This window comes from Camelus bactrianus, chromosome 20 (assembly GCF_048773025.1).
Source record: "Camelus bactrianus isolate YW-2024 breed Bactrian camel chromosome 20, ASM4877302v1, whole genome shotgun sequence".
Taxonomy (NCBI): domain Eukaryota; kingdom Metazoa; phylum Chordata; class Mammalia; order Artiodactyla; family Camelidae; genus Camelus; species Camelus bactrianus.
In genome coordinates this window covers 12972091-12997079 of record NC_133558.1, presented here as the reverse complement: position 1 = coordinate 12997079, position 24989 = coordinate 12972091, and the positions used below count along the sequence as shown (strand labels likewise).

At 39.3% G+C, this 24989-nt stretch overlaps 1 long non-coding RNA gene across 3 annotated transcripts in view; it reads left to right on the top strand.

The window, feature by feature from the left end:
* The window catches only part of LOC123614055 (uncharacterized), a 36247-nt gene extending 16658 nt beyond the window's left edge, over positions 1 to 19589 (top strand). For all 3 annotated transcript variants that reach the window (XR_006721516.2, XR_006721518.2, XR_006721517.2), the window contains 3 exons: positions 11211 to 11369; positions 11494 to 11604; positions 19300 to 19589. This is a non-coding gene — a long non-coding RNA (uncharacterized LOC123614055). The remainder of the gene's footprint in view (positions 1 to 11210; positions 11370 to 11493; positions 11605 to 19299) is intronic.
* The last annotated feature ends 5400 nt before the right edge of the window (positions 19590 to 24989 follow it).

The following is a 24989-nucleotide window of genomic DNA, read 5'->3' as shown; positions in this document are numbered from 1 at the left end:
TGCCAGGTTTCAACATGGGGTTGGGGGGAATCCTCAAGAGAGCAAAAACAGATTTGCACATTTATTTTTTCCCCTTCCTTTCTATCTTCAACTAAACTTAATCACAGGTGTTTCACTCACCTGTAGTTTCAGTGATAACATTAGCTGCCAGTGGTTCCCAACCCTAGCCACACTTCAGAATTCCATGAACTTAAAAAATAAATAAATAAAAAAAATACAGTTGGCTAGGTTCCTTCCCTGGAGATTTTTATTTACTTGGTCTGGGGTATGGCCTGGGCATCTACTGAAAGAAAAAAACAAAAAACAAAAAACAAAAACCTTTTGATTTTGAATTATAGATTCACGGGAAGTTGCAAAGATGATACAAAGAGGTGCCATACATCCTTTACTTTGTTTCCACCATGGTTTACATTTTACATAACTATAGAATAGTTATTAAATCAGGAAAGTGACAAGTTATTAAATCAGGAAATTGACATTGAGAAAGTGTTCTTGTAATTCTGTGTCATCTCGTCGCTCGCAGATTCTTATAACCACCTAGCACAATCAAGACACAACTATTCCAACCCACAGCAAAGATCTTCCTGGTACAATCCCTTTTTAGTCATACCCTCATCCTCACAGAATCTCTAACCCTTGGCAACTATTTATCTTTTCTCCATCCGTATTATTTTGTCATTTAAGTATGCTGTATATAAAATATTGACTGTTACATGCTTGTGACCTTCTGAGACTGGCTTTTTCCACTCAGCATCATTCCCTTGAGACCCATACAAGTTGTTGCATGTATCAAGAGTTTATTCCTTTCTGCTGCTGAGATATATTCCATCATATGGATGTACCACAGTTTAATTAATCACCTATTGTAGAACATTGTGATTGTGAGACAGGAAGAGGGCAGGGCACAGCCATTCAAGGAATAATACAGCAATTAACATCAAAATGGTGGAAGATTCAACTCCTCGTAGGCCTTGAGGCTCAAGTTGGTAGGAGATTTCACTTCTAGCAGATCTTGAGCTTTATTATATGCCCATTGTAATATATTAACATGGTAAATAACATGCCCACAGGTGCCATGACAGTCCCAAGGCTAGGCACAAAAGGTCAAAGAGTGGGAAATGGCCAACTTTCTGGGAATCCCAGACCCTTCCCCAGGCTAGTTAGACTGGTCCTTCCTCTTATTAGCATATGAAGCCACCAAGTCCATAAAAACTGGCAACACTGTCACCTCCTCGCAGCCGCTGCCCTCTCTCTTCCTCTTCAGGGCCTGTGCTCTGTCTGTAGCGTGTGTACCTACTTCTACTGTAATCTGAGCACCCAACCCCCACACCTCATGGCCTTTCTCTTGCCTTTCATTGTATCTCTCTAAATAAATCTACCTTTACTCAACTGTGGCTCACTCTTGAATTCTTTCCTGCCTGAAGCCAAGGACCCACACGTAGCGGGGCATGTCCCAGGGGCTCAACCGAAGCCTGGGACACAGCCCTCCTCACGCCCCACATCCTTTATTCCTGCATCATATCTTTGGTGCTCGACACCCCATATCCGTTTTTCCTGCATCAGTTGTTTTCTTCTTGGGGGACAATTCCAAATAAGCTGCTATCTACATTCAGTGTATAGGTTTTCTGTGGACATAAGTTTTCATTTCTCTGGGATAAATGCCCAGGAGTATGATTCCCGGCTCATATGGTAAGTATATGTTTAGTTTTTAAAGAAACTGCCAAATTGTTTTCCTGAAATTCTATGCGATTTTACTTTCCTAACAGCAATGCACAGGAGAACCAGTTTCTCCCATCCTTGCCAAAATTTTAATTTTAACTCTGGCGTGTGTCTAGTGATGTCTCATCATGGAGTTATTAATTTGCATTTTCCTAAAGTCTAGTGCTGTTGAACATCTTTTTGTGTCCTTATTTGCCATCCACATGTCCTCTTGAGTTAAATTTTTCTTCATGCGTTTTGCCCATTTTCTTATTAGATTGCTTTGTTATTGTTGAGTTCTGAGACTTCTTCATAAATTCTAGATACAAGTCCTTTATCAGACATGCAGTTTGCAAGTAGTTTGTCCTAGTCTTTTTGTACTCTTGAAAAGATCTCTTGGAGAACAAAGTTTTCAATTTTGAGGAAATCCAAAATTTTAATATTATAATATGTCATGCTTTTGGTGTCACGTCTAAGAACCCTCCACCGAGTCCTAGATCTTGAAGATTTTCTCCTATGTTTTCCTTTAAAAGTTTTATAGGTTCACATTTTACATTGAAGTCTATAATCCATTTTAATTATTGCACAAGGTGTGAAGTTTAGATCAAGGTTCATTTTTGCCTGTGAATGTCCAATTTGTTGAAAAAGACTATCCTTTCTCCATTAGATTGCATTTGCACCTTTGTGGAAATCAGCTGGCAGTATTTGTGGGGGTCTACACGTGGCTTCTCTGTTGTGTTCTATTGACCTATGTATCCGTCTTTCCAGAGTCACCACGCTGTCTTGACACCTGTAGCTACGTAATACGCCTTGAGGTTGGGTAGACTGATTCCTCCTACATTATTCCCTTTGTACAAAAGCTATTCTAGCTCTATTCCCTTTCCATACACATTTTGGAATAATTTTGCATATATTTATAATAAACCTTACTGGGGTTTTGGTAGGAATTGTGTTAAACTGTGTATCAATTTGGGAAGAATTGACATCTATACTAGGTGGGATCTCCCAGTCTATGAACACAGTATGTCTCTCTCTTCACTCATGTAGACGTTGGTTCCTTTCATTAACATTTTGCAGTTTTCAGGATACAGAGTCCTGAACACGTTCAGTTAAATTTACACCTCAGTGTTTCACCTTGTTGAGCAATTGCTAATGGTCCTATATTTCTAATTTTTGTTTACACATTCTTAGTAGTAGTACATAGAAATTTAATTAGTATTTGTATGTCGATTTTGTACTCTGTGACCTTACGGTACTCACTTATTTGTTCTAGGAGGTTTTTTTGTTGGTTTGTTTTGAATTCCTTGGATTTCTTTACATAGAGAATCATGTCATCTACAAATGCGGAGTTTCAGTTCTTCCTTTTACTTCGTTTTCTTACCTTATTGTGTTTGCTAGAATGTCCAGCACTGTGTTGAGTAGCAGTGGTGAGATGGGACATGCTTGCTTTATTCCTATCTTACAGGGAAAGCATTTTGTCTTTCATCATTAAGTATGATGTTAGTTATAGGTTTATTTTATTTTATTAAGTTTTTAAAAATCGATTTAAGGAAGTTTTCCTTATTCCTAGTTTTCTGAGAGTTTTTATCATGAGTGGATATTGAATTTTGTCAGATGCTTTTTCTACATCAATTGATAGAAGTAGGTGATTTTCCTTTTTTAGCCTGTTAATCTGGTAGATTATATCGACTGATTTTCTAATGTTGAACCAGCCTTGTATCCCAGGAATGAATACTACTACGTCACAGTATATAATTCTGTGCTGACATAGTGCTGAAATCTATTTGCTAATATTTTGTTAAGGATTGCTGCATTTATATTCATGAGGGATATTAGACTAGTTCCTTCCTTCCTTCCTTCCTGTCTGTCTGTCTTTCTTTCCTTGCTCCCTTCTTTCCTTCCTCTCTCTCTCTTTCTTTCTTTGTACTGTATTTGTCTGGTTTTGTTATCAGGATTTTGGTTTCGTAAAATTAACTGGAAAGTGTCATATTTTATTATGTGTCAAATGTCAAATAATATGTCAAACAAATAAAGTGTCAAATTAAAATTAATATTAAAATCTTTGTCATGACAGTGTTTATGTCTGTTGATTGTCTTTTCTCGTCGAAGTTGAGGCTTTTCTGATTCTTGTTATGAAGCATGATTTTCAGTTGAAACTTGGATGTTTGGCACCTGATGGAGTTCTGTTAGTATTGTCCTAAGGGTCTAGACCACTTATGGCTAGTATTTAAATTTTCGGTTTCATATTCTTTCTGGAACTTTGTATCCTCTTATACTATCTCAATTCTTTTTACTTTGTTTTGTTTCTTCCTTTTTAACTTTACAATACTTGCTGTAAGCTGAGTTCTTATTGCCCATCACGTACTATTAGTTAGGATCCAGCTTATGTTAAAGTAAAACCTTAGTTGCATATAAAAACAAAGATTTATTTCTTGCTTCTGCTACATGTCCATCATGGACTGGCTGCAGACACTGCCTTGTGAGTTCTTCTGGGTGTGAGTAAAGCTGATGGAGCCTCTATCTAGAGAGTTGTCTGCTGCTGCACCAAAAAGATAGAAGGAAGTCAGGTATATCCTACCTTAGCTCTGAAAGGCTTCTGTCTGGCAGTGACATACATCAATTGAACTCATCTTCCAATGATCAAAGAAAGCAGGTCTCATTACCATGCCCAGCTTCAAGTAGATCAGGAATTATAGTTCTACCCTATACCATGGAGGTGGAAAACGGGAAGAGCTGGTGAACAATTGTAATGACTGCTGGGCTCACGCATAACTCTTCTGCTGTCAGTCTTCCCTCTCCCACTGTCTCCCTCTTTCTTTTCTTTCTTCTGACATTTTAAAAATGACTGGAAAGACATTCCTAGGCATGCCACAAAAATGGGAAACTGAGCATTCAGTGCTATACAATGGTTACAAGTATTGAAAAAGACTGACTTCTTATATACTGCATTGTAACTGCATAGCTAGTGGTCCTAAGAGCAGTCTGACTGACAGCAGTCATCCAGAGCAGCACAGACAATAGAGTCAGGGGCCAGAAGGGCTGCAGGTTGCTTCCATGTCCCGGCTACTACTGTACATAAATTAGGCAAGCAACAAGGACTCACTGTATGACCCTGGGGCTCATACCCGATATCTTGTAACAACCTACAATGGTATATAATCTTTAAAAAAACACTATTATTATGCTGTACACTTGAAATTAACACAATATTATAAATCAGCTCTGCTTCAATAATAATATAAAAAAGACTGCAGGCAAGTTAGAACTTTAGTAAATACCGAAAATGCACCTCTAACACTTACCCCATCGCTCTAGGGCACTGATGCTCACTGTTAGCAGTGGCATGAATTACCTTAGCAATTGATGGATGTGAAAATTCAGTATATAATTTTCCCTTGTAGTGTTTTAAATCTGAGGTTCTGAAGAATACCTTTTCCTCTCTGTCTCATTCTGTCTCTCTCTCTCTGTCTCTCTATTTTTCTCTTAAATCTAGGCAGCAAGAAAACATTCTCTCTTTTCTGTAATTTAAAAGCCTTTTAGCAGGCTTACTTTATTTGAAAAAGTCTGAATATTGACTCCTGACACATCAGAATGCCATCGTCCACTTATTATATAGGCATTTATGTCAAACCTGATTCCTTTATGTCTTCTTTGTTCACATGCCCACGTTCTCTCACTCCTAGGACTATGTTTCCTATAGTAAAGGTAGAGTCCATCACAGCCAATGCTTAGTTCAATACTGTAATGAGCACGAGCTGTCTGTTAGATAGGGACTGGGGCTACCAATCTCCTAATTGACCACTTGCTAACATTAAACCAATGCTAAGAGTAAAGCAGAGCAATAGAAAGGAAATCTAATTTATTGTACATGTTAATGAGAAAAATATGTATGTATATGTTTGTACATGTGTGTGTGTGTGTTTTCTTGTTTTTTCTCCACTTTGTTTGTGCCCCACAGGCACACCCCTCCATGGAGTGTTCCCATTTATTTGCTACCAGCACTGGCTCCAATTCTTGTCCCTTAGACTCAGTGGGAGAATTCCAACGCATTGTGCTTGGACTAAGAAGAAAGCTATCCTATAATCGTGTATTTAAAAACTAAAAAGCAATAACCTTACAAGCATTTGAAACAAAGCCAGTTATTACTTTTAAAAAGCTACCTGCTTTCAATTAAGCAGGAAATTATCTAAGAAGTCACTTAATTTGCTTTGGTCTGTAGTCCCACAACTGCTTTATGCTGAGTGGAGCATGAAATTAAATATGTAACAACTATCCTAATGGTTATGTTTCAGAATGCCAGCATTTTAGAATCTTAGGTATTCTGAGTGGTGACAAATACCAAAACATACAAATTAAAGAATATGGCTGCATTGAGTTTGAGGAAAAACACAAAATATTATTAATGTCCTCTATGCTTTTATATATGTTATATACATATATATTTGAAAACTGAGGGGGTTTTAAAAATATTAATTTATACATACAGGAGGGGTAGCAGTGTATGTATGGAAAAAATCTCTCTTGACTTACAATAAAATGCCACTTTTTTCCCATGGAAATTCTTATACTAGTTTCTTGGGTCTAAATATAATGTAGATTATGCAAGGATATATTAAAGGAAAAAGGTCATAATGAATTTTTACCATTTGTTGAAGAAATGCTAATACTAGTCCCTTGCTTGAGGTATTCACCTTTGTTAAGAGCCAAGAATGCACAGTTTGCAGTGGAGAAACTGTCTATGTAGACATATAAGGGCACTAGTTTATGCAGGAAATTTTAGAAGCTTTACTGAAATGGCTCTTCAATCAGTACTTAACAGTGTTGTAAATGCTAGATGGTTCTCAGAGCCTCTTATTTATTTAAAACATTTTTTACAACTTTAAAACTATTTTTATACCAGATAAATCTTTTCAAACACTAATCATATGACGAGTAAACATTAAGAAATTTTTTGTGTAAATGTGGATAAAAGCATGCTTGTTCTTTTGTAGTCTGAATTCCAAACCAACCCTTTTCTTTCTCTTTTTTGAAAAAACTAATGTAGACATTCTGCCGATTTTACCAGGAAATTGTGACAAACAAATAGATTTGACTGAGTTTCTCTTCCCCCGTGTGTGAAGCAGGAGTTTGAGCTAAGACAGCTTGCAAGGTAACAAAGTTACTCAGAAACTCATTTATTTGATGCTAAAGATGCTTAATATTCTGGTCTCTATCGTTGAATCTCTCTATACTTGATGATATTGTCAAAAACATTTTCCTGCTTTATTAAACTATTATCTATAAAAATTCTCTGAGGAGCTACAAAAAAAGACTTCATCGCAGTTTATGGGGCTTTGGATATTTTTCTAGAACAAAAAGTTCTCCTCCTGCATTTGTTCTTCAGCTTTGTTTTGATCAGAGAAAGGGCATAGACCTCAATCAAGAATCCTTGGGCCAGGATCTGTGTGACCTGGAGAGTCAGCTTGACCTCTCTGAGCCAGGTTCCTGTAAACTGCAACATTATTTTATGTCCACAGTAGCAATAATAACTGTCCATCAGCATCATGAGGATTGCTTGAAATAAGGCAAGAAAAGCATCCCTTAAAGTGACTGACTGACACACAGGAGGGCTTCATTATCAATATTTAGTGGCTTCAATTAATTGGTGGATCATCTCAGCTTTTTTTTTTTTTTTCCTAGCTTCTGTTCAGCTGTGGTAGGTCTTGCAGCAAACGCTTCACATCTGTTATTTCATATAATCCTCCCAGAGGCTGGTGAGCTAGGTCTTATTATTATCCCATTTTACAGCTGGGGAAATGAGAACACAGACTAGTGCGAGCTTATTCACCATTTCAGACAGACAGAAACACATAAGGGTGACATTTTGAGCTCACGAGGCCCTTTTGCCTGAAACTTAGCCAAAGTTTTCCCTGCTAATAGGACCTGCATGCCTTACTAGCAGCCTGCAAAACACGCGTCTTTTGACATGGAACATTAGTGACTGAGTGAAGGGTAATAATGGTTCTGTTGCTACCCTGTTGGACTTGAAATGCACAGACTTCAGCGTATGGGATTTGTTCTCAGCATAGCCAAATCTTTGCTACAATAAAAGATATTAGAGAAGAGCCCAATTGCATGTATTAGACAAGCACTGAAATGCAAATTTAAATCTAAAAATAAGTGCCTTTCTATAGCTGGAGGTGTGATTTATTTATACACAAGAGGGTTTAATTTTCCAATTAATGAGTGGGGGTTTTATGCACATGATGTCCATTAGTGCTAATGAATAATGTGTGTGTGGTGTAATAGATTACTGTGCGAAGCACACGGTGCTCCTGCCAGGAAGTAGATCTGTATATTATAATTTGTACGTGTGATATCACACCTAGGAAATCAAGAAAATGAATTAATTACATTCACAAATGTTTGGTAGAGGGCCAATTTCAAGAGTGAACCAGTTCTTTAAGAAACACTTAGGGGATCATGCTGTACTAGGAAATAATTGGGTGGTGTTTTAAACATCTCACAGCGGAGGAAGCGCTCCCTGGTAGTCTAGTGGTTAGGATTCGGCGCTCTCTCTCAATGTGGAGGAAAAGATATTTAATCAAAAGGAGTGAATCTAAAGACAGGACCTAAAATAATATTCCGAACCCTGCACTTCACAGGTCAAAATTGGTCTAATGTAGATTACAGTAGAGGTGTCATTTAATCTTAAGGATGTGGGACTTAACCTTTCCAAATATTCACTCCTGAGAGCCTGATGTGGCTCCAGGAAATATAGTTTCTTGTTATTTCTTTTCATGGGAAGTTGCATGGAAAATGAGTTAGAAAAGGAAAATGTGTTTGATTTCAGGGAGCAGTAACCAACACTCAGTTGGTAAACTGTACCAGGTTTTCAAAATAAACAACCCAGATCCTAGGGTTTCATCCATCTACATGACATATCTTCTGACTGAGAAGCAAAACCTTTTCTCTCTGTTACAGTTTCTAAATTCTATTCTGTTCTCATGATCTACTACTCTATTTTTACAGCAGTCTGTACTGTCTTTAATGTAGCTTTATAATAAGTCTTAATATCTGGAGTGTAAGTTACCCAGAGTTTTGTTGTTGTTCAGGATTGTTTTGTGATTTTTGCCCTTTTGCCAAAATTCACTTGCATATCGGCTAGGGATTTAATTAGGATTGTATTCATGTATCGTTAAGTTTGGGGAGCATTGTTAGCTTCACAGTATTGAGCCTTTCAATTTATGAACATGGCATCACCCTCCATTCATTTACATCTTTTAGCATAGCTCTCCTAGTAATTTCTCAGTTTTCAGCACAGAGGTCTTACAAATTTTGGGTTTTTTTAGGTTTTTACCTAGGTATTGGATTTTTGAAAGATATATGTTAGTGTTTTCATGTGTCACCTTGACTAGAGTCCACTAGACTGTTTCTTCCTACATTAGACTAGTGATTCAATCAAACATCAGTGCTGTGAAGGTATTTTGTGTATGCAATTAGTCACTTTCATGGCTTGACCGTAAGGAAGGGAGATTATGTGGATAATCCGGGTGGGCCTGGCTGAATCAGTTGGAAGGATTTAAAGTCAGCACTGAGGTTTCCCTTCCAGAGAGAAGAAATTCTGCCTACGGTCGACGCTTTGTTCTGTGCCCGTGGAGTTCCACTCACGACGCTTACTTCCTAACAGCCTGGCCTGTGGATTTCTGACTTGCTGACTTAGCCCTCACAGCTGTACGCCAGTTTTCTGTGATTAATTTGTCTATTTACCTGTCTGTCTATCATCTATCTATTATATCTACCTATTTATTTACCTATCTCTTTGTCATCTGGTGCCACGAAAACAGAATTTTAAGGATGAGTTCTCTGAATTGGTGGGAGGCAGTGCATGGAATGACATGGCAAAAGAATTATCCAAATTATTGCCATTGTTTGCCCCTAATGAAATACCACTGCCTTAGAAATACTAAAATACTTTAATCAAGGTCCGAGATACTGAGGAGCAGTCTAAATTCAAACCCAGATCTCTCAGGCTGAGGTCTTAACAGCTTCACTGTGCTGCCTCTCCATAAGGCATTGGGGGTTTGATTAGAGTAATACTTTAATGTTCATACCCTATATGATGTTAAATGTCTAAGCATCTTTTAAATGATTTTTTTTCATATTTTTGGGGGAAGGATATATGGTTTGGGGGTTGTTGGATATGGGGAGAAATAGAGTGGGATGGTCCAGCATTTTCTGATAAGGTTTGGAATATTTGGTTCTATTTAAATTTTTGTCAGCTCTTGGTTTCATTCTTCTGATGTCAAAGACCATATTAATGTGCTCATATTCAAAAGCCAAAGAGATTTAAAAGCCAAAGAGAATACATTTAAAAACAATTTGTTTGCTGCATACAGCAGCCTAATTTTTATGAGTCTTCTTGGGAGTGAGGATGAGTTCTGGTAGCTGTAATGGACTTGATTTCCGTGGTCAGCACAGGCAGAACGTTTTCACAGAGATGTGCAGGCGTAGTACCTGCTGCATTTTAATTTGGATGGAGACGGAAAGAACGTGTGAGCTGAATGCACCCTGAGCGAGCCTTCAACCCTAATCTCCAAGGGAACCAGGAACTTAATGATGCCTCCGCCCCCTCTGAGCAAACACACCCAGAGCAGACCTGTGAGGAATCAGGACCAGGCAAGCTGAGCACAGAGCTTGGGCCCCTGGAGAAATGTCTGGTCTTTATAATCCTCAGGTATGAGGCATAATGGAGTGCAGAGAATCTGTTAGGAAAAGGATATCCTAAAGAAAAAGGAGAGGGCGAGAAATGGCAAAACTTTGAGTTCCACACTCCAAACGAGTTTAAGAAAGAATGTATGGAGGTAGAGGAAAAATGAACCCAACACTGCAGCCAGAAGGGGCCAGGGAAAGAGGCTGAAGCGCCCCTTCTGCTTTTTGATATGCAGCAGAAACATTTCCAGCTCTTTTGTCATGCCTCAGACATAAACTGGACATATTCTCTTGGGAGAAACATTCAATTAATTAAGGTACATTTTTTTTTAACCTAGGACTTTCCAAAAGGCTGTGAGAGTATTTGTATTTTCATATATCCCACAAAGCTAGTGACATGGAGTTGTCATTCCCATTTTTCAAACAGGCTGAGTCCAGTGACTTGTCCGAGATCCTCAGGGAGACTGAGAGATACATCTCTTGGATATTTCTCAAGCAGGGATTTGAGGAAGCAATGAGCACTTACATTTCCAAAATACAGGTTTTTGAGTCTTTTCATTGATCTAATTATCAAATAATATTTGGAGATAGGCAAGTGTTATGATAGAAAATGTGCTCAGCTGGGGAAACCGAGGCTCAGAGGGTTGGATGACACTACTGTTCAGCCTTGGAAGCCAGAACTCTTGAGCCACATCTGTCTTGCTCCCCACACAGCACAGAACTCCTTAAACACTGGGACTTCCACCTCTTTTCTGGTACCCAGTCCCTCTCCCGGAAATATCCACCTTAACTCCAACTCCTCACTAGTGTGGTTTCCCCAGGAGCCTGGAGGGGATCATCCCCCCAATGACCGGCAGGCTTTTGGGGGAAGGCTCAAGGTCACTGCAGCTGGACTGAACCTGCGCTGGTCCCCGTGGGGCTCACGGCCACCCGAAGCTGCTGGAAGATGAGCCTGCACGTTGCTCACTGACTCAGACCAGGTGATTCTCTTTCCAGTGGGCGGGGAAGAGCTGTTTTGCGAATAGTAATTCTTTGGTATGCGTGTCCTACTGATTCACCAGGTGGAAGCAATCTGACATTGTCATTGGTTCTGTCATTTTCCAGCCCAAGTAGAGGTCCTGGGCATCCTTCATTAACAGAACCATCTGCTGAAGAAATCTGCGGTTGAACAGAACAGCCACTCTGCTTTTCTCTACCAACGGGCTACAGAGAGAGGTAATAATGCTCGCTATCATTGACTGAGTGCTGACTAGGCGAGGAAGTGCTTTATTTATATTGCTTCCTTAAGACCTTGGAGGTTATTCCAAAGTTACAGAAAGGGAAAACGAGGCCAGGCCAGGTAGACGGAGGTGCCTGGAGTTATCTCCTTACTAGTGAGTCAGAGCAGGGCCTGTGCAAGCCACATCGAGTGTGAGCTTCTGAGACTTCTTAATCCCATTTGCTTTTAGCCAGGGCTGGAAGGAAGGTCACCGAATAGCGTACTAGGAAACTGGTTTGGCCCCACTAAGGATGCCACCATTGAACTTTCTCAGGGAACGAGCCAGATCCCACTTGCCTTCTATTAATTACCTGGGCAGACAGCCCTACACGCTAATATTGCCTCACACCTGAGACTTTCCCAAGGTTATCAGACCATGTCCTAAGGTGAAGAAAATTCTTTTTAAGCACTCTTGCTTAGTGGTCTTCAGCTCAAAGCAACTGAACCACTGACAGGGTTCTGTTCTGGGCCCCAGGAAAATAGAGAAAAACCCAAACTGACCCTTATTCTCTAGAAGCTTTTCCATTTGGAGGAAACATCACCTTCAAACGAAGCAAACAGATATTTCCTAAACAGACACTAATGTGCGACAATAAATAGAGTAAGTAATGCAAATAACAGAGAATCATAAATCGTGACAAAATGTGCTGTATAATGTAGAGCAGTGATCAGGGGAAAAATGGCAGTAGGACGTGAACAGTACTAAGGAGTATTTGGTAAGAGTGTGCCCTGGTGTTAACGGCAACTTGGAAAGAGCTAATTTGCTCCACAAGAGGCCCATTAAAAAAGTGTCCACTTTGCCACTTAATTTAAATATTTTTGATATGGATTTAGGAAGAGGTGGTCAAGAAAAGCCAAGGATACAACTTAATATTCCGGGGTCAAGTCAGATGAAAAGTATTATTTCTGAGTGCATTTCATAAATTAATACAAAACGTTAATTGTTAGAAGAGTTACTGGCACAGACTTAGAATTCATCAGATGTTAGATATCATTATGTTCTCTCTTCGATGAAGCAGTTGCTCGTGTTTTGGGTAATGGTTTAAATGAACGTGACAAAATGGATGATGTTTGGTGAGTGAGTTTGATTCCATACAGGATATTTTTCGTGGCAAAAAAAATGTTTCCTTTTTCCATTTTGTACTTTTGTCCGTGAAAGTAGAGTGTCTTTGGAGAAATGCACAGCTTTGGAGGTTGGCTTAATAGCTGCACGCCCTCAGGTATTTACGGGTAGTTACCTCACAAATCCATACATTTTTAAAAGAACGGATATCCTTCTAAGTAATTCGAAAATGTTTTCTAGGTACTTGTTTATATTCAAAGTCTGTTATCTTGCATGAACATTCCCCAAAACACGCACCAGGCATTCTTCTCGTATTTCAAGTTGTCAATATGAAATGTACTTAAAACTTCCCACAGCATCAGTTTTCTTTGTACGTTTTTCAACACATTTCCCATGCTTTGATAACAGATGATGTCTTGTTCGGCAATTACTTTCAAGAAAATGACTTCTATAAGTTTGTACCTTTAACTCATATTAAAACTCTGCTAATAAGCTGGTTGTCCCAGGGAACTATCTTTGTGTCAGACTGAATGTAGCATTTGAAGAAGTCATTTGTGGTGAGAAAGTGTCCATTCCCTGAGCACTACCTATATTCAGTGGTTGAATTACCTGCCCAGGTAGTGTTCCCAGCCATTGTAGTCTTGCTGAAATGATTTGCCTTTTGTGGAGGTCAGACCATTGCTTGCAAGGTAAGAAAATATTTTTGAAAAGGTCTTTAATAATAAGAAAAGCATGAACTCAACAGGTAGATGAAATAGAGTGGAACAAGTTGCCTATCATGATAAATCTGCTAGCAGTCCCTTCCTGGGAACAGTGTTCCTATGTGTTATTTGCATTCCTTTCTATCCACTTAAAGGCCCTATTACAAAAGTAGTACATTCTCATAAAAATTTGGAAATTACTGAAAACAATTTTTTTTAACTGAAGTACAGTCAGTTACAACGTACAGTCAATTTCTGGTGCACAGCACAATGTCCCAGTCATGCATATAGATACATATGTTCATTTTCATATTCTAAAAATAATTTTTCAACAAACCCATTCATAGACAATCCCTGTCATCATTCTTACATATGTCTTTTGATTTCCTGTGCATGTTAAAAAGTCATCGAGGTATATACTATCATTTTGTGTCTTTTTGCCTGCCTTGTCTAGAACGTCACATAAAGGGAGTATACAGTCTCTTGTGTCTGGCTTCTCTCACTTAACATAAGCCTCTTAGGAACATTTATGCTATCGCTGAATAATATTTCATTGTATGGATATGCCACTATTAGTCTATCCTTTCATCACTTGATGGGTATTTGAGTTCTTTCTGGGTTTTGACAATTACTAATATGAATGAAGCAGCTCTGAACTTGAGTACAAATCTTTGTATGGACACATTTTCGGTTCTCTTGGATAAGTATTTAGGAGTGGAATTACTGGGCCATATTGTATGTGTGTATTTAAATTGATAAAAGGCTGACAATATATTTTCCAACATGGCAGCTCTATTTTGCATTCCCACAAGCAACGAGTAAGGGTGTGGTTGCTCCACATCTTCACCAACACTTGGCCTTTTCTGCTTTTATAAATTTTTCTTTAGCCATTCTTGAGGGTAGCTAGTGGTTTTAATGAGTATTTTTCTAGTGACTAATGACGTTGAAATTTTTCATGTGCTTACATTGTCTTCTTTGATATCTTTTGCTTTTTTATTGAATTATTTGCTTTTCTTGTGGAGTTATAAGAATTTTTAATATAGTCTGCATACAAGTCCTTTTTCAGACATACGTTTTGCAAATATTTTCTCACAATCTGTAGCCTATTTTTTCATTTTCTTAACAGTACTTTTTGAAGAGCAAAATTTTAGCAAATGTTTTAAGTGTTGAAGTCCATTCAATCAATTTTTTTTCTTTTTGAGTCCTACTTAACAAATATTTGCCTAACTGAAGGTCGGTAAGATTTTGTTCTATATTTTCTTCTGGAAGCTGGATAAATTTAGGTTTTATATTTGAATGTATAGTCCGTTTTTGAACTAATCTTTGGATGTGGTGTGAATTGTGTCAAGTTTTACTTTTTTTACATATGGATAGTCAACTTTTTCTTGCACCAGTATTGACAAGCAAAAAACCTGTTGGCCATAGATGTATGAGTCTATTTCTGGATCCTTTATGCCATCCATTTAATTTTCTATGTTGACACCATAGCACACTTTCTTACTTACTGTAGCTGTTTCATAAGTCTTGAAATCAGGCCATGCTAGTCCTCTAACTTTGTGGGGTTTTTTATTTATTTTGGTTATTCTAGGTCCTTTGTATTTCTGTATGAATTTTACAATCAGTTTTTGAATTACATCAAAAAGGGATTTTTATCCAGAATAAATGAGGAACTCTGAGTATGTAATACACATTTTTGGCGTGGAGTGGAGATGGGACGGAATGGAGTTGGGACACATCTCTTTCAAGCTTATCCTCCGTTCCTTTGGCACTTCTGTCCTAGGTTGTTTGTGCAAATAAAGATGCCCATTAAGTTAGAGGTCCTAGACTATTTCAGATAATTCTTAAAACATTTAGAAGCGTGAATACTCTTTTGATGCTCAGTCCTAGATCCTGAAAGCAGTGCGGCATGTCAGGCCATAAGGCAGTCAGGATCCGGGTGTGTCACATAAAAAGTAGCAACTGAGCAGATGCTAGATCTAGGTCCTGCTAATCATTGCTGCAGCCAGAAGTCAAAGGATTCTTTCTTGCACATGGTGTACGAAGAACTACAGTTCTTGTAGCCACAGCTGGGATGTCCTCACAGCACTCATTACCAGCCTTGAGTGTATTGAAAGTGTTACAACGTCCTGGCCATCATGGTGGCAGCTGTGGCACTGTCCTCTCTAAACTGAACCCTTTGTTCCTCAGTCCAGGGATATTGTTCCAAAACTTGAATCCATTTTTTTAATCCATCTTTTTTAGTGTTTCTCTCTTGTTGGATTCTTTTCCTACAGATAGAAGCTGCCAGTTTATTGAGATTTTCTTCTCTGCTTTGTTTAGAATGCACACCATCAGGCATATATCATATCTGTGGATCAGACATTGGCAATGACAAGGCATTGAAATGATGATAGTCTGATTATCAAAACTCAAGCCCTTGAGATAGGACATCTGAGCTAATGCATTCCACATCAGCATCTCATTTGGTGATCAATGTAGTAATCAGAATCAGTGATGAGTGCATACTACGTACTTGTCAAAGTAAACTTATTAAACATACATTAGTTCTAAATAAGATCTTGATTTGTCATTTGTTTTATTAATAGAAAACTTTACACCTGCTCTCAAATCTTCTAATCAAAAGATAGCTGCTTCTCAGACAGAGTGAAGTTCAATGATCAGTCCAGTCCCTCTGTGTGTGGGAGAGAGGGTGTCCGCTCATCAGCATGCACCACTGGCCTGCCTTACTTTCAGAAAAACAAAGAGGAGAGCAGCTCTGGAGAGCAATTGATATTCCTGCACAGGTTGGAGTTGATATGCAAATAGCTAAACACAATGTTTCCATTCTGAGGAAGCTATATAGAATCACACCAGCAGGGGTTTGATACTGTATTTCCTTCTGTTTTAGCTCTGTCGTCATTTCAGAAGCTGTGAAACTAGGAATCTCTAAGAGATGCATTAAGGGATTCAGAACCCCAGCAGAGAACTATGTAACAATTAGCAACCATAGAAAAAGAAGTAAACAATAAAGCATGTGAGGATACAAGGAGGGTATAACAAGATTGATTCCCAAATCTGGGGTGGTATTAGTTTAGTATGACTTTGTTACTCACTGTTATTAACATAGTACTTACCGACCTTTTTAGATAGTGTATAAAATGAACTGGTCTAGAGCTAATTAGGCAATCGTTTCTGTTTTTAATTAAGCTCTGTCTTAATATCTCCCCAGGGGTCTAATACACTAGAATCCATTTTGTGGGGAGGAGGGGTTAAGGCTACTTCTAAGGGTCCCTCATTAACATTTAAGTACAGAAAAAATTCCTTCTTTCTGTAGCTCTCCTTGCTGGCAGATCTCTGCATTGGGTCTTAGAAGAGTTGAAGGACAATCAGGAGTGCATAAACTCAGATTCAGGGTCTTCAACTGGCCAGTGCTAACAGGCTTATCGGATACCGCCTCCTCTCTGATGAGTGGTCAGCCCTCCTTCCTTGCTGCTTAGGTCCATCACCACCTGTTCTTCAGTAGGAGGCAGTCAGCCTCCCTGTCTTTAGGACCAGTCCCACCTTTAGAAAGGCAGGGTTCCATTATTTTGGAGTTAACAAACCTAACATTCACACTTGCTGTGAGTCTCACTCTGACCCAGAACCCAGTTGTGGCAAGGGATTTCTGGTTAGCTCCAGGTGCCCCAGTGCCACCTTGCTAATCACTCCTATTATCACTTAGTAAGAGATGGGTCCCAGTAGCTCTATGATCCAGAAGCAGAATGTGATCTTAGGGAAAGGGAGGTGTAAAACATAGCAGGAAAAGAACACAGTCATTCACCAAGAATTCTCCTGCAGCCTTATCCATGGGCATTCTGTGTCTAACATGCCTTCAACCCCAAGGAATGTATCTGATTCCAGGTCCTGACTTCTAGCCAGCGTACTCATTCTGTAGGCAATCTAACCTGCTTGTTAACTAAAGACAAAGCACATACCAGAGTCTGGCTTTCTATCTAGTGCTCATTCCAGTAGATTATACAGTATGGCCATCTGAACAAAAACCCAGAGAGGACTTTCCTCTAGTTCCCAGGTATCTGCCTTTTAGCTTTTGGTCTTTTCTTACTTTGTTGAACCTGATGATGCAACAAAATGAAGTTTTGTTTACTTACCTCAAGATATAAATGGTGGTAATCAGATGGTTGGTGTTGGTCTGTTCACCAGATGAGACACCAGTTCAGCCAGGAATGATTTATTTAGTGAGTTTGAGCTCAGTTTAGGAAATAGTGCCCCCAGCTTCTGCTATAATCTTAAATTAGCCACTGCTGTGTCAAAATTCACAAGGTTACCAGGCCTTTTCAAAGGAAGTAACGTGGGCGTGGTAGAGGAGTGAGAAGAAGCTTGCTTGGTGAGGCTTTCCTTTTATTAGGAAAGAAAAGTCTTTAAGTTAGGTAGCGTGTGCGATTCCTTTGTGTTTGTGTATGTGAGAAGCTTTTGCAGACATTCTCTTAAGCTCAGTGGCTTGATTAGGATCTCATGGGCACTGGTCAGGTGGCTGACCTTGGCTTACAGGAGGCTAGAAAGCCGGTCTCCTGATTTGTGCCTTCCTACTGGGAGACAGGCAAGAGGAAGGAGAGTTGGGGATGGTTGTTATGTCTACCACAAGTGATCTTCTCATTTCTCTGTCTACTCAGCCTTCAAGACAGGCCCTCTGAACTTTGAGCTCTTAATCATTCACTCTCCATATTTGCTCCATTATGCTCTTGGCTGTATTTTTCTGTGCATGCATTTTGTTCCTCTCTCCATCACTCAGGGGACAAAGTGCAAGCTCCAGATTGTAGCATCTGAGACCCTTTGTGATGGCCCTTCATTCCAGCTACCTTAACTTCTGTTTCCTGAAAGGCACTGCGATTCTGTCACATGGGTTCCCTTACTGTTCTCTAAAAGCAGCATGCTGTCTTCAAACACATAACATTTCCCCATTAATCAAGATCATCTCAATCAATATCCCTTCTGGGAAGCTTTGCAAAGGTCATTCTTCTGATTAGTACTAATCACGCTGTGTCATAATGGTTTTCTTATGTCCCAGCACACAAGGATTTCTTGGTCTAGTGGGACAGAGAGACTTGGAAACAGTGCCTGGCACAGGGTCAGCATCAGAAAAGTGTGCAATGAAGGAGGTTGAGAAGTTTGAGGAAAAGAACTATCTTTTACTATTTCCTTGTTTCCCCCCTCAACAGCCTAACACAGTTAATAATTAATAACCCAATAACTTGTGAAAACAAACTAATTTGATTAGTTGATTGACCAAATGAACAAAAAACATTTTTAAACCTTCTAATATCAATTGAGATCGATACTGTTGTTAGCCCATCATTTTGGCAATTACATGAGTTACCAACTGCCCCGTATAATACAGTGAACTTGGTAATTCTGTTCTGTTCTTTTCCGATCTCCTCTCCCAAGTATGTGCTCATGTGTGTTTGGGTGGCTGTATCGTCTTTGTTTTTCTTTCTTTACTTCTAATTTCCCCACCAGTAATAATGGCTGTTCCACATTCCTCATTGCTCATCCGTTCATGTCTGATTAACGTTATCACCAGGTATAAGACTTGCCTCTGCCTTGGTGGAGCAGGGCTGTCTTTGTATCCCAAAGCTAGGATAAGTCTAAATATTCTGGCACAGAAGTCGTTTAACATTCACAGCACTGACCTCTGGCAAGCAGATTTCGTGTGCAGTGCCATGAAGCTTGATTAATCGAGGGATAAAGAATTATTTTTTTCCCCACAGTAAATAACCTGAAGATAACTTAGTTCTCTCACAGACTTTTCATTCTATTAAAAAATGATAATACTGAATTCACATCACTTAATACATACTAAAATAGATCTCAGAAAATTCTTTTGATTTTTTTTTTTTTATCCTTTGCCACAGGATTTGAGCATCTATAGAGCATCTGCAGAAGTTGGCAGACAGATTGAGCATCATATCGTCGTAGTGAGTCACCTGGCTTGCTGGGAGCTAAGAGTCTCTTCAGTGTAAGAGGGACCACCTAAATCATGGCAGAAATGAAAATAAGTTATATCTTTAGATACGTATTTATTCTTTTTTATTGAGATATAATTGATATATAACCTTGTATTGGTTTTAGGTCTACAACATAATGATTTGACATTTATATATTGCAAAATGATTACCACAATAAATTTAGTTAACATCCATCACCACCCATAGTTACATTTTTTTTTCTTTCTGGTGATGAGAGCTTTTAAGATCTATTCTCTTAGCAACTTTCAAATATATAATTGTTAACTGTAGTCACTGTGCTGTACATTACATCCCCAGGACTTACTTATAACTGGAAGTTTATGCATGTTGATCACCTTTACCCATTCTTATAGTCTCATCTTTATTTTTATATTCTTAATATTCATCCATTTTATGTATGGGCATCTTGGAAACACAAGCCTGTGAAGTGGGGCTCACTTAGGCAGGGCCATGTTAGGTAGTAAAAACAACAAGTAACCTCTTCTGCCTGTTGATTCCCTTTGGGCCATTTACAGAGCAAAACTGGGAAACAGGTGAAATTTTACTATCCTTATTTTTGCAGTAAACACTTATTTAGTGGTCACTGGAAAGAACAAACCACATCCTCTGGGAATTAGTCAGATGTGGGACTGAAGCCATATATTGGTTACGTGACTTTGGAGAAGTTGTTTTGACTGTTTAAAACCTTGGTTCTTACCTCTGTGAAAAAGGACTGACAATCCTCATGTCAAGGCTTGGTGGCTGGGGCACTCAAAGGTAAGCACTCAGTATACGGCGGCCATCACTGTTAGTATTATTACTATTGTTACTGTCTCTAACGAGCCTCCAGCAGTACATGAGATAAGGCAGGGTCCTTGGTCAAAGGAGCACTTACTTTACTTGGGGTGGAGGACAGCAAACAACTAATTATACTACGAGACAGCATAATTTTAGGGCAATGATAAATGTATAAACAAAATGTTACAAGATTAGAAGATGGGTAAATTGGGACTTCATGGAGACAGAAAAAGCTCTGTGGCGAGGAAGAATCTGTGTTGAGCCTTCAGAAATGAGCAGGATCTTAATAGAGAACGGGGAAGGGGACTGACATCTATCACCCCAGCCTATTCTTCCTTCAGCCTGTGCGCCTGCAATGGTATCCACCTCATTCTTCCTCCTGTTGATACCTCATGCTTTCCTCAGAAGAGAGCACAGTACTCAGGTCTGTAGGGGAGATACTCTCTGTTATTACGTTTGTGTGAAGTCGTAGGTGGAAGATCTGGGTGACTGTGTGGTTATAAGGTAGTATTGACTTGGAAGGATCAGGGACCTACGGGATCTAAGTGAGAGCCAGCCACCTTGAAAGGAGTGTCTCAGGTTGGACAACCAGCAACCAGACAGTCAAATCCAGGGGAGGCTGCAAGGCTAACACTAGGGGAGGAGGTTCCCCATGTAGGGCTGTCCGTTCCTTAACGTAAAGATGCGCACACGTGTTTTGCTTCTAGTGCTTCTGCCTGGTTGCATTTCAAAATGAAAAGCTTTGCCCCATGTGAAAGGAATTTTAGGAATTCTGAGGCAAAAATGTCAGGGATGGGGATGAGGACATGGTGACTGGGCCACTGGACTTAGAAGTTAGACATTTACTTGACCTAAGTATAAGCGGCTCTCCCATGGTGGGCAGAAGACCAGAAAGTCCAGTGTTTAAATTGCTCGGCCTCATTGGATGGGCCATGATGAATGATACACACTAGATAATTCGCAAGTCTTCTCACAGCCTGTACCAGTAATACCCAGCTGACATTGGTATCTCTAATCTCATCAGTGTTTAATGCTTCTTTGCTTGGGTCAGTAAATGCAAAGTGAAAAAGAGAAATGAGGCAAAAATACTATCCAGCACAAATATATGAAGCTAAAGTTGATTCTGGCCCAGATGATCCAGAGCATCGTTTCAATTCTCTGTCTTGTTGGAGCCCAATGGAAAAAAGCTGTTTCCTTAACAGGCAATTAGGATTCAAGATGGAGCTAACCCTGGTTTGGAACTTGAAATGTGGAAATCACGGATCCCTAGGGAGGAAAGCTGTGTTAAGATTCAACTTCCATTTGACACATGTATATCTTGGTTTTATGGGGTGTGTTTGTGATGGTCATCTTGCATGCAATGTGCACATAATCATTGTAAGTAACTAGACATAGGTGGTCTGCAGATGTTTGTGAGGGAAGCACTTCTATTTCTGTAAATGGTGCTAATGGATATGTGACAAATCTAATGGGTTAGAGTTAGGAGGCCAACTGATTTGCAATTATGCATTCATTACTCTCCATGTGAAATAATCAGGAGTGCTGAGTGTCCTTGGGTCTTAATGCTTGTCTCACCAAGGACGCTGGTGAGACAGAGAAAAGGCTGGTACTGAGAGAAGAGTGACGTGAGACAAATATGTAGAAATAGTGTTGCTTTTACTGTTAGGAGTGCTGTCCGCAGGTCTGCAAAAGCATTGACTCGACTCAACCCAACAACAGTTTCAGAAGCATTCTAATCTCTCAGAATTAGCATTAAGGACATTTGCCTCATGGTTAAATGTCTTGAGTTGGAATTTAGGTAAGTGTTAAAAGTTGGAGACTTTTCCGAGATCGATATAATGGCTTTTTCAAGCTAATGGTTACCTGGTAGTCACTGCCCCTCATATACCAGGTTGGCGAACATTCTCTTCTGAGCTCAGTATTCTCTTTGCCCTCCTTTTCTCTTAGAATGCACATGGACACTGTCAAAATCTTTCTCATTCTGTTATTCTATTTCATTATTAAGTCTGTTGGAAATAAAAATATGTCATTGTTATTCTGACCAACACAACCGGTTCCACATCTTGATAGTTACTGAAATCTCTCATGCAGGAAGAGATGGAGGCTGAATGCGTGCCTAACCCCATGTAATGAGAAATGTGTCTATGAATTACATATCTGATGCACATCTCACAACCAACAGATTTTTTTTAAAATCACATTTAAAAGAGAAAGAAATAACCTGTATTTTGGTCAGTGCTAAGAATATGGAACTTTGCTTATTTCTGCTGACTGCATTGTTTAAACTCTCTGCAAGAAATCCCTGCCCCCAGGAAATGCTTAATGCCCAGCATAGAGGACATTGTAAAGGAAAAACTCACTACACTGACCCCTGCTGACTCTAATTGCAAAAAATGGTAGTATGATATTCAGTATCTCCATATAGTCCTCAGATAGTCACTGCTTCCTTTGTTAGGTAACAAACAAGGCAAATCTCTGGATACGTCTGTGAAGTTCTAGAAGGTTTTTCAGGATGATGCAAAGGTAGAGACAAACCCAGAGTTTGCAATCAAGGAGAAGGAACAAAAAAATGAACTGAATGAATGAGCTTGACTGAGTGCTCTTTGTAGTCAGGAAAGAGAAGCAGTTAAGCAATTAAGCTTTGATTTCAGGCCAGCTTCTATGTCAAGTTCTTTTCATTCATTTCACATACTCTTGACTACAACCAGAAGACCAAGGCAAGGAGAGGTTAAACAACTTGTCTGAGGTCACACAGCTGACAAGAAGTGGGTCATACAATCTGTTGACTTCTTCACAGAGATCCAACTGCCCACCGAGAGTTTGGTGACGGCATTTATTTAGTTGATTTTGGGCCATACCTGACAGCAACACAACACCATTGACAGAGTATGTTCAGGTAACGTTCTCTGATAACGACAAAAAGTCAATGAAGTTTTTGACTGATTATATCTGCTAAAATGTTAGCATTGAGTGCCAGGGTTTACCCATCAAAGACATCACTGAGCATGTAATAGGAAAACTTCTCCAGCTGAGTAAAGCAACAAATGAAAATGGTCAAACTGGGAAGAGTGGTTTATTTCAGTGTGTTATGTTAGAAAGTCAAAAGTGCCAGCATGACCTGAGTGGGCTCCACCCGTTTGAATGTCTTTCTAGAACATCTGCCGATTATTGTATTTCAACTGTTATTTCTCTCTAAGCAGTTGATGGTATAGTAATTGAAATACCCTTATTAATTCTAGGTAGTTTACTATTCTTTCACAGAGTTTTTCCTCCTTCTAGTTGACATTTCCTAATTAAAAATACTAGTGTGCAGTTTATACATAGCTTTTCATATTTACTCCATAGCATATCTTACCGAGAATAGTATATTTTCAGCTAGGCTCTCCTCCACGCCTCTCATGTAAAACAAACAAAATCATATGAGGAAAAATATGCTTGGCTATGTGATCATCTTCATTAACAAGGAGCCTCTCTGCTTCTGTGTGATTGAGATGCAATCCGTTTCTGCTGCACCTCTCATTACTCCCAGGAAACAGTCCCAGTTGTCTGAAGAGTCAACACCTTCTGACAGGCGCCATCTGGTCAACCATTCATTAACTCCCACAATGCTGCTTGTGAGTTTGCCTCTTTCCCCGCGACCAGTGACACCATTGAGAGCTGATGTGGCTTAAAGCAATATTGTCTCCCTGTTTGGATTACCCAAGCATCCCCAAGTGTGAGTCCTATAGGCAGTGTCCTACCTGAAATGTAGGTTTGCTATATAATTCAATGTAATGCTTAATGACATTTTGGAAATTTGAAGTTGATTACAAATATCAGAAGAATCAAAGTTTAAAGAGCAAATAGATTAGAAAGTATGCAAGAATTTTGGTTTGGTTTGAGGATGGCAAACAATGTAGAAAATTACTCTTTGGGAGTAAATTTTTTGAGTAGTGACTAGCAGAGAGTCATGAGTTAGATTCATTTTTGGTTTACATCTGAAAACGCCTTCTGCTTTCTTGCTGCATTATTTTATTATTCAATCAGTTTTCTTTGCTTCATATCTTTATACTCAGAGGTCACACAGAACTTGAGAAAGAAGAGACAATGAGCAGACAATGCAAGAATTTAAGTAACAACATGTTGTTGAGTGTTTCTTAACTTTGGTTTTATCGTTTGGCAGTGGAACAGAAGTCCCAGACAGCCCTACCAATCTCATGTAATTTCTAAAAGGCACAGTTTCTGTGAATATCAAGTAGAATAAGCGTAGGTACTTGTCTGTCGAGCATGTATTTTGAGTTATGTAATATTACAGATGATGGGATACCAAAATATAAGACAAGTTGCTCACAAGGAGCTGGCAGGTCAGTGGAGAGATGGACGCAAAACCAAACCAAATGTGACAAACCATTAAGATTCCTGGAATCCAGGTCTGAGGAGCCCTGATGATATTACAGGAGTCCTACAGAGGGACAAGGCATGCTGGGCAGAAGGGCCAGCATGTAGAAAAACAGAAGTGAGAGATAATATGATCCTTTTGGAACCTTTAAGTCATGAAGACAAGATAACAATTTCGGCAGAGGAACTAGCAAGATCTGACGTATAAGAAGGGTCCTGTTCATGAGCAGCTTTGATTGTCTTGAAAAGCCACTGGCTTCTACCCTGCGGACAATGGGAAGGTGTCAGGGAGTTTTAAACAGGGGAATGAGCTCATGGGAAACAATGTGAAAGACTGTTGGGAGAGTTTTGAGAAATGATTAGTGGGGACTGAACCCAGATGTCAGACACTCACCAAGGAGTCTCGTACCTGCCAGAGATGC